A 10,127-nucleotide genomic window follows, 5' to 3' on the forward strand; every position below is an offset into this window, starting at 1 on the left:
TTCTTCCTCCTCCACTCCGGTCGTGTCTCCGGTGATCGTCGTGCTCTGATGGTTCCGATTTTGGCCTGTTAGACATAATCTTGACATGCATAAGTTTGTTAGCCGGGCCATACATGATTGTTGGTTAGTAGCTTGGTCAAGTCGTGTGTGCCTGTTAGAGAGTTTTCAGTAGAAGATAAGGCCAGTGATTAGTGCGTCCAGGTTGTTACATGAGCTGAGTGCATGGTGGTTGTTGCCGTGCATGTAGCTAGTGTTGGGGAACGTAGCAGAAATTCAAAAAATTTCCTACGTGTCACCAAGATCTATCTATGGAGAAACCAGCAACGAGGAGAAGGAGAGTGCATCTACATACCCTTGTAGATCGCTAAGTGGAAGCGTTCAAGAGAACGGGGTTGAAGGAGTCGTACTCGTCGTGATCCAAATTACCGGAGATCCTAGTGCCGAACGGACGGCACCTCCGTGTTCAACACACGTACAGCCCGGTGACGTCTCCCACGCCTTGATCCAGCAAGGAGAGAGGGAAAGGTTGAGGAAGACTCCGTCCAGCAGCAGCACAACAGCGTGGTGGTGGTGGAGGAGCGTGGCAATCCTGCAGGGCTTCGCCAAGCACCGCGGGAGAGGAGAAGGGAGAGAGGTAGGGCTGCGCCAAGAGGGAGAGAAACTCATGTGTTGGGCAGCCCCTAGACCTCAACTATTTATAGGGGAAGGGGAGGGGGCTGCGCCCCCTCTAGGGTTCCCTCCCCAAGGGTGGCGGCAGCCCCCAAATCCCATCTGGGTGGCGGCCAGAGGGGGAGAGAGGGGAGGCGCACCTGGGGTGGGCCTTAGGGCCCATCTACTCTAAGGTTTGCCCCCTCCCACTCTTCCATGCGCCTTGGGCCTTGTGGGGGGGCGCACCAGCCCACCTGGGGCTGGTCCCCTCCCACACTTAGCCCATGCAGCCCTCCGGGGATGGTGGCCCCACTTGGTGGACCCCCGGGACCCTCCCGGTGGACCCGGTACGTTACCGATAAAACCCGAAACTTTTCCGGTGACCAAAACAGGACTTTCCATATATAAATCTTTACCTCCGGACCATTCCGGAACTCCTCGTGACGTCCGGGATCTCATTCGGGACTCCGAACAACATTCGGAAACCACATACAAACTTCCTTTATAACCCTAGCATCACCGAACCTTAAGTGTGTAGACCCTACGGGTTCGGGAACCATGCAGACATGACCGAGACGTTCTCCGGTCAATAACCAATAGTGGGATATGGATACCCATGTTGGCTCCCACATGTTCCACGATAATCTCATCGGATGAACCACGATGTCAAGGACTCAATCGATCCCGTATACAATTCCCTTTGTCTAACGGTATTGTACTTGCCCGAGATTCGATCGTCGGTATCCCGATACCTTGTTTAATCTCGTTACCGGCAAGTCTCTTTACTCGTTCCGTAACACATCATCATGTGATCAACCCCTTGGTCACATTGTGCACATTATGATGATGTCCTACCGAGTGGGCCCAGAGATACCTCTCCGTTTACACGGAGTGACAAATCCCAGTCTCGATTCGTGCCAACCCAACAGACACTTTCGGAGATACCTGTAGTGCACCTTTATAGCCACCCAGTTACGTTGTGACGTTTACTACACCCAAAGCATTCCTACGGTATCCGAAAGTTGCACAATCTCATGGTCTAAGGAAATGATACTTGACATTAGAAAAGCTTTAGCATACGAACTACGATCTTTGTGCTAGGCTTAGGATTGGGTCTTGTCCATCACATCATTCTCCTAATGATGTGATCCCGTTATCAACGACATCCAATGTCCATGGTCAGGAAACTGTAACCATCTATTGATCAACGAGCTAGTCAATTAGAGGCTTACTAGGGACATGATGTTGTCTATGTACCCATACATGTATCTGAGTTTCCTATCAATACAATTGTATCATGAACAAGGAAATATAATAATAATAACCAATTTATTATTGCCTCTAGGGCATATTTCCAACAGCTAGCTCACTGCGTGTGTGTGCGTGGAGTTAGTGGCCGGTGGGGTGGGAGGGTCGTGTGTGCGCCCATGTATAAATACCCATGTACTGGTCAAACGGAGGCGCCGGTATGAGCCGTGAGTAGCCATGTAGCCACTGTGAGAAAGAAAAGGATTGGGGTGTTTGTGTGCCCGTGGCGGTGTTCGTGCGCCGGCCGGAAAATCTTGTGCCCGCTGTTCTTTTTTTTTCACCTCCGTTTGAGTGAGAGGAGAGGTAGCTAGAGGGCTGCGGTTCCAACAATTGGTATCATGAGCTGGTTCATCTTGGGTGTCGTCCCCTTGCCGGAGGGGTGCCGGCGGTGGCGGAGTTCACCGGCGGTTGCGCGATGCTCCGGGCCGTGTGTCGGTCTATGGAGGTGCGCGGCGCGGCGAGGAGGTCGCGGTGGCTGCGGCGGCACGGTGAGGAGGCCGTGGAGGACCTGCGTGGTGGCGGCTTCAACGACACACAACGGCATGGAGGTGCTGCGCTGCGGTTGAGGCCGCAGCGGTGCAGGGCAATAAGCCGTGGCGGCGAGCCGGGCGCGACCGGTGCGTGTTATGGGTGCCGGGTGCGCACTAGACGCGTCGGGAGCGTCGGGACCACGGGCGCACGTGCGAGCGTGCGGTTGACGTTGGGAGGAGGCGTATGTCGTCGTTGTGCTCGAGTCCGTGCTCGAGTTCGGCTACATCCTTCCGGCGTTTATCGCTGGCGGCTGCCATGGCGGACGCGGAGGCGGCGCGCGGTGAGCGTCTGGTGCGGTCGGGCTCGTCGGGTGCGCGCGGGACGTGTGGGATGCACTGGTGCGGTCGGGCTCGTCGGGCGCATCGGGTGCGCGCGGGACGTGCGGGGCGCAGAGGGACGCTAGGCTTGTGTCGCCGGCGGAGAAGGAACTCGGCGTATGCCGCCGGAGTCGTGACGGAGCACGGTGAGACCGGCGTGAGTGCTCCAGATTGGGTCCGTGGTGGTGCCACCGGCGTCGATGCGTCGAATCGGGTCCGCGGGCTGGGTCACGGCTGTGACGACGACAATGACAGGAGTTGCAACAACTCGAGCGATGGCAAATCAAGATTAGGGGGAGACTGTTAGACATAATCTTGACATGCATAAGTTTGTTAGCCGAGCCATGCATGATTGTTGGTTAGTACTCCCTCCGTTCGGAATTACTTGTCGTAGAAATGGATGTATCTAGATGTATTTTAGTTCTAGATACATCCATTTTCGAGACAAGTAATTACGAACGGAGGGAGTAGCTTGGTCAAGTCGTGTGTGGCTGTTAGAGAGTTTTCAGTAGAAGATAAGGCCAGTGATTAGTGGGTCCAGGTTGTTACGTGAGGTGAGTGCATGGTGGTTGTTGCCGTGCATGTAGCTAGCTCAGTGCGTGCGTGTGTGTGTGGAGTTAGTGGCCGGTGGGGTGGGAGGGTCGTGTGTGCGCCCATGTATAAATACCCATGTACTGGTCAAACGGAGGCGCCGGTATGAGCCGTGAGTAGCCATGTAGCCATTGTAAGAAAGAAAAGGATTGGGGTGTTCGTGTGCCCGTGGTGGTGTTCGTGCGTCGGCCGGAAAATCTTGTGTCCACTGTTCTTTTTCTTTTACCTCGATTTGAGTGAGAGGAGAGGTAGCTAGAGGGCTGCGGTTCCAACAAGAAAGATGGGATGGTGGTAGCCATTGCTCCGGCGAGCAAGACGACGGCCGTGAGAAACAGGGCTAGGAGTAGGCGCTGACTTGCCATGGAGTGGAAACGCGCGCGTTTCATGCGTTGGCACCACAAGAATTATATGAGAAGGCATAGCGAGCCGCTCCAGCTAACAACAGTAGCAACTGGCAAGGTTCAAGGAGACAAAGCTCCAGCCTTCCGTTCAGCGTGAGAAACAATGAGTAGACTGAATCAACAGCATGAGGCACAATGCGGAGGAACCTCCAATTCCCGGCTAGCGGCTGGCGATAGACTATAAAATGTGGTTATAAGAGATAAGAACGGAGGAGTAGATTTCATCGTCGACGTTGAACATATAAATCTAGCTATGCAACCCGCCGATCTGGAGGCCTTGCCGCGCGCGTGATCGCTGGCCACTCGATCAACTCTCTCGTTCGTTTTTCACCGTTGGTTTTTACTATTCACTACTAAATTTTGTTACACCTCGCACTGCTTCACTGGGTGGCTGCCAGTTGACCCATATAATCATTGGTCCACACTGCAGCGAAGGGCTCGTCGACTGGGTCGGTGACCAATGACGCTCCTGGTGAAAAAGCCCAAGATCGAGCGGTCAAAACAGATCACGCCTCCTCGATTCCTTCCACTCCCTCGACACCACCTCCCTTCCACCCGGCGGCGCCTCCTCCTTCCTCCTCATCTGGCGGCGCCTTCTCCTTCCTCCTCGTCCGCCTTCATCCCCATCCGGCGGTGCCTCCTCCTTCCTACCCATCCAGCAACGCCTCCTCCCTCCTTTCCACGGCCTCCAGCACAGCGCGCCACCGGCTAGCTGCACCACCACCGTATCCGCGAGAGAGGAAGTTGCGGGAGGAGGAGAGCCCATACTGTGAGGAAGACGTGGGGAGGAGCTCTACCCGGCTCAGCTGCCGGCCAGGATCTGGAAGAAGAGGAGACCCAGTGCTGGCGTCGGCTCGAGCGATGCGGGTTGACGGTCAGTGCAGGTGAGCGCGGCGTGTAGTGCGGTGCCCTGGACAGGTGGCAGCAGCCGTCAAGACAGGAGCGGCGCCGTGAGCGACGGCCCTTGGTCGTCTTCAGGTGTGCGTCGTTCGTGGTGGCCAGTCGTAGGTGTTGCCGGGCGACCAGAGGCGCCTGCAGCAGGCCGGTGCCCCTTAGCAAGATTGGCATGAACTGGGAGGCAACCGGTGTGTAGTATGATCCTCACAGGGTAGCCCGTCTCTTTCCTTTCTCTTCTCCTGTCTCTGTGTGTGTGTTTGTGTGTGTTTGTGTGTGTGTGTGCGCGCGCGCGCTCGCTCGCGTCGTTTCTCCTTTCTTCTCTCCTGAAGAAGGGGCTGCTCAGTTTTGGAACAGCAAACCATAGAGGATATGGGTCTGCACGGGCTTGGAGCAGAAAGCCATGGCTGTCAAGGTGAATAAGCAACATATAATTGTTATGCTGAAAATAAGCATTTTTGCAAATTATTGTTTTTTGTTCTTAAGATATTTATAGCATTTTTGTCTGAATAATTAAAGCCATCTACTCTATTGATGATTTGTTAGGTGAAAAAAAGAATGAAAAGGAGCTTGTAGTTTTGTGAATAAGTCTGCTACTTTCGCAGTCCACTTTGTTAGTATCATAAGATTAATTATACAGTTATACTCCAATCTGCAGTTGCTTTTAAGCATCTGCAGCTGATCTGATGGGATTGAATGGCTAATTTGCAGGTCAGAGTATAACCCAGATCAGTCCTTATGGGAGAGAGGGTTTATGCTTGCAGGGCGAAGGTATAAACAACTAGACTTGGAGGCAGGTACGGAGACCAATTATCGAGGTTTCTTCTTTCTTTAGTTTGCTGATGAGAAGTGACGCCAACTGGGGACATCTTTGTTTATAACCTTATTGGTATACCTTATGGCAGCTCACAAATGCAAGGGGCCATACCTTAAAATGCAGCCACTATCTTCTTGCTTTCGTTCCAGAAAATAATGCCCTCCCGTGTGTGATCTACTGCCATGGAAATAGGTGCTTACCCTGCGTGATCACTGTTAGCATATGTTTGCTCATGCATTGGGCACTTGTTAGTTTGGCATTCTTATTTAATGTGCCTTGCTTTAGCTAACATACCTCTAGACTTTGGAAACTGCAGCACTGGATTAATAGCACAAATTTACAAATCTATGTACTTACTAATTATGATTTAGCTTATCACCTCGAGCAATCACCAATACCTTCTTCAATATTTAACAGGATTTTTCTCTAACTCAATGCAGCTGATGCAGAGCAGATGCAAATGAAGTTGCTGTAGTACTTCTTCCTTCAAACATCACAGTTTTCGCACTAGACTTTTCCGGTTCAGGTCCATCGGACGGAGATTATGTCAGCCTTGGTTGGCATGAGGTATATAATCAGTACACATTTTGTTCTTCTGCATTCATAGCGCTGTTCACTGTATTCTGAAATTCACGCTAATTTACTTCTAGAAAGAGGACCTCAAATGCGCAGTATCATTCCTGCGCACCAACAAGCAAGTTTCCCGTATAGACCTTCGGGCGCGATCGATGGGTGCTGTTACAAGGTACTTTCTGGTTTGTATACTGTGTGCTCCATTTCCTTCCGGGCATCTCTCTATTTCATTTCACTTGATTCAATATTTTTAGATCACAATGCACTAGATGGTTCTTGAACAGAACTGTGTGTGTTCAAGTGGTTCTTGGTTCTTCCATTTAATTCTTATTAGACTGATGTTTATGTACATCTTTTGGCCTTTAATTCATGTTTTGTATAAATGTAACACAGCCTACTACATGGAGCAGAAGAACTGAGAGATGATGTTTCTGCTGAGCCTACTATATGGTTCTTGGTTCTGCTATTGATGAGATATATGTTATCATTCTGACGATCTGTCGCAACAACATATGGTTTTTCAGCTATAAATTTTTGCTATCTGGTCTCTGTTTTGGCCTCCTGATTAGTTGATAATTTTTTTATTTGATTTGGTCTTTGTTGATGATTTTTGGTTTAAAATCTTTCTCCATGAAAATCGTAAAAGCAAACGGGTGGTCTGAACTGATGCCATGTTGATATGTCTACATAATCCATGCTTACCCTTGTGGTTGGCATCCGAGAGAAAACATCATATGTCTTTTCCAATCTTCTCAACAATTATTTTCTTCTGTTTTTTGTCGTGTTTGCGCTTAGGTCATGTTCTCCCTCTTAGTTGGAGTTTAGTTTTTTTACAGGACTCGGATCTGAGAGGGATGCAGTGGTTGCGGATAGCGAGATGGTTTACTTACCAACCCTTTGCAGTGTTTGCCAACTCTCGAGTCAAATGGTCTAACCAAGTTTTCCTCAATCCTCTGTTCTCATTTTGGTTTTGATGCCTTGCTGCCTTCAACATTAAGGTGAGGTCTGAGGCATTGCGATTCCTGGAATCCTTCTTCCATTTTTCTTTCGATTTGATTTTCTGCCTCCCAAATGATGATTACAAGTGCATGGTTCATATGATCGAATTGTGATTGCTTGAACAAAAATAGTCTTTCGCTCCTATCTGACCACCTTTCAATCTCACGCCTTTTCAGGAGAATCAAACAACTTAGTTTGTCTGTTTTTTTTTCATATTACATGTAGAACATTGCATTGACAAGGTGTAGTTGTATTGATTCATTATAGGACGGTGAAGATTGATATTTGGTCTTGTTCATCGAGACTGGCATTTATTTGCCTTGCAAACCATCCTGCTATATCAGCACCCATATTCTGAGTCCTCTTATTAGTACTATCTTGGTTCGACATGTTAATTCTTTTCTATTGTTTGCCCTATGATTAGACTAAACTAATAGAGAAGCAATTTCCACTTGACTAATAAATAGGGTGATTTTTTATTTGCTTGGATTTGAGCAGTGATGAGACAATTAAATAAATATGATCTTCTGGGTGTGATTATCAATCGCTACTTTCTTACTGAGCTCCTATCCATTTGCTTTTGAGTCTGTTGTGATTTGTTCACCAATTTTCTAAATTCAGCTTGATCGCAAGAGGTATTCGGATCTTCAAAACATTTTGAACTTTGATTGCGATTGCACAATAGATACTTTGACGTTTGCAATGATTTTCCGAACCAGTTTGAGGATGACGACTTCATATCTGTCGCTCCACTCTTACGGTCTGCATAGGTGGATCTTTGCTGATTGACATACTTCCGAATCTGATTCGGTAGATAATGATTCCATATTTCGATGCACCCTAATCTCTTCCCATACAATCACTTAGTCATTTCTTCGAGTTGTTTCTTTGGCAGATGAACACTCCTATATCTGCATTCAAAGGCAAAGGGCGGGCTATCATGCCTAAAACGCCTAGGTATCCATCCTACATTTGTCGTATCAGATGGTTTGAAGGTTCTTGTTCCTTTGTCTATACCTAATGTATTTTCGTTTTGTGAAACAGCAAATCACAATGCCCAAAAAGCTCTCGTCGCAAGCTTTTTACTTCACCTTTGAAGATTAAAGGGCCTGAGGTTAAGGGAGCAGACCTGTCTAACTCTACTGGAAATGTTACTACCGAAGCTGAAAAGAGTCCTTCTGCTGGAGATGTAGTTCAAGCTGTATCCAGCCAAATGTTCGTCCCTTTTTCACATGCAGCTGTCTTCATCCTTTTGCACAAACCATGCTTGATCCATCACAATGTTTTGTAGCAGGAACCTAAACAAGTTGATCAAGAGACTGAGACCGCAGTAGCTGGAGATGGAAAGAATGTTCTTTCCGAACAGACTAAAAACAAGAGGTAAAGACTCATAGTCTGTTACATTCAAGCTGTTTCGTGTAGGATATATCATGATGATCACTGTTCTTCCATTGTCGTGTCTTCTTTACAATCCAAGGCTTGATTCTGTGTAATTTCATAGACGTTTTCTTCTTAACTAATGCATACGATGGCATTTCATCAGACCCTTTTTTTTATCGTTGTTAGATTGAAATTTACTAAATGCCCAGTGAAACAACCTTTTACCTTCAGGCTGCAATATGTTTTGCTTGGTACTGGTCCATGCTCTTATTCCATTTCTGACGCATGTACATGTGGTCTTTGCTACTGCATGGAAAATAGCTTGCTTGATATATACAATTCATCAGCCATGTAACTGAATTGTGTGTGTTTTTTTTTTGCTTAGTTAATCTACCGCTAATTTATGCCCTATATTTATTGCATGTAATCTTTTTGTTCTTGCAGTTATTATACTCTATAACTCTTGTTCTTTATGCTGGTACTATCTTTACTGACATGCCGCTTATTTTTGCTAATGGCTGCAACTCAGAGCGAACGCTGCTGCCAAAGGCGCCGGCACTCCAAAGAAAGCAAAGCAGTAGTTCTTCGATGAACTAATCTAGACGTGTACATATGGTATGACCATCCCTTCATGAATTTTGTTTCTGGTGAATCCGCAATACACGAGATGCTGTTATAAAATAATTGTAGTTGCATCTTCTTCCACAGGGTATCTTCTATGTTCTGCTTGCTTATCAAGCTAAATTAGCTACTAGATGGATATGCTGATCAAGAGATTTTCTCAGCTCTCCTGCATCGTAGCAACGGTCTAGCCATCAGGTCTGAGGATCGCCAGCACAGCAAACTTTTGTGGATGCACTTGCTGTATTTTGTGCGGAATGATGTAAGCTGCTGTCATGACACCACCTCTATTTATGTCCTCGAACGAACCAACTACTATACGTTGTAGATATCGCCATTGTCCTTTTGCCCTTCTTTGAATCCCAATAGGCATTCAGTGGGAATTTTAAATTCAGAGTTGAGTACTCATTTCAGTTCTTAGTTCAGTGAGACCAAATTTATTTTCATAGAATGCCAGACAAAATTATCCTTAATTCAGCTTTTCCCTGCTGTTATTTGCCTACTTAGTGCCGAGTGATCAAATATATTCCATGGAGTGCTTTCTTATATTTTATCGCCATTTGTTTTGAATTCCAATCTTCATCCATTCACACCCTCTTGAGACGGCTTTCCCATATCTTCAAATAACTTATACCATGCTCAAAATTTAGCGATGCCTACCTAACACAAAAAAGATGTGCAATTTTTTAAGACCCATTAAATGGTACACCAAAAGTAACAATTTCTAAGTAATTCCAGTAGTAGTGGATAAAATGAGCATGGAATGACATAGATTGTTTTTTAGAACATTTATAGCTGTTTTGTGTTTTTTTAAGAATATCCTCTGCTTTATCATGATGGCTTGATTAGCTTCATACTTTTTAGGTTTCAACCGCTTAACTAAAAGAAGAAGGCGAATTTAGTTAATTCCCTGCTCCTTATTTTCACTCAAACATTTACCTCAAAGCATGCGCATGGCCTGTTTCTCCTATGGGCCGACGGCCTTCAAATGACCGAGGAAATATCTACTACAGTTGTCTCTCTTAGCTTCCCGCAGCCACCAGACCC

General features: G+C 47.1%; 1 long non-coding RNA gene, 2 other non-coding genes and 1 pseudogene across 15 annotated transcripts in view; all 4 read left to right on the forward strand.

The window, feature by feature from the left end:
- Positions 1–4,302: 4,302 nt before the first annotated feature.
- Positions 4,303–10,127, forward strand: part of LOC119310829 — a 7,867-nt gene continuing 2,042 nt past the window's right edge. For 2 of the 13 annotated variants that reach the window (XR_005150758.1, XR_005150756.1), the window contains exons 1-11: positions 4,303–4,904; positions 5,402–5,487; positions 5,596–5,699; positions 5,948–6,074; positions 6,158–6,252; positions 6,474–7,889; positions 7,975–8,036; positions 8,124–8,294; positions 8,374–8,459; positions 8,989–9,074; positions 9,168–9,342. This is a non-coding gene — a long non-coding RNA (uncharacterized LOC119310829). Of the gene's footprint in view, positions 5,106–5,401; positions 5,488–5,595; positions 5,700–5,947; positions 6,075–6,157; positions 6,253–6,473; positions 7,890–7,974; positions 8,037–8,123; positions 8,295–8,370; positions 8,460–8,988; positions 9,075–9,149; positions 9,343–9,944; positions 10,122–10,127 lie in introns of those variants that run through there. The other 11 variants (XR_005150759.1, XR_005150763.1, XR_005150762.1 and 8 more) reach the window with 11 other exon arrangements.
- On the forward strand, positions 7,149–7,228 carry LOC119313334 (annotated as a pseudogene).
- On the forward strand, positions 7,346–7,441 carry LOC119313394. The gene has a single exon (XR_005151684.1). It is a non-coding gene; the product is annotated as a small nucleolar RNA Z43 (small nucleolar RNA).
- Positions 7,802–7,888, forward strand: LOC119313472. The gene has a single exon (XR_005151753.1). It is a non-coding gene; the product is annotated as a small nucleolar RNA U31b (small nucleolar RNA).

Source organism: Triticum dicoccoides, chromosome 5B (genome assembly GCF_002162155.2).
Source record: "Triticum dicoccoides isolate Atlit2015 ecotype Zavitan chromosome 5B, WEW_v2.0, whole genome shotgun sequence".
Taxonomy (NCBI): domain Eukaryota; kingdom Viridiplantae; phylum Streptophyta; class Magnoliopsida; order Poales; family Poaceae; genus Triticum; species Triticum dicoccoides.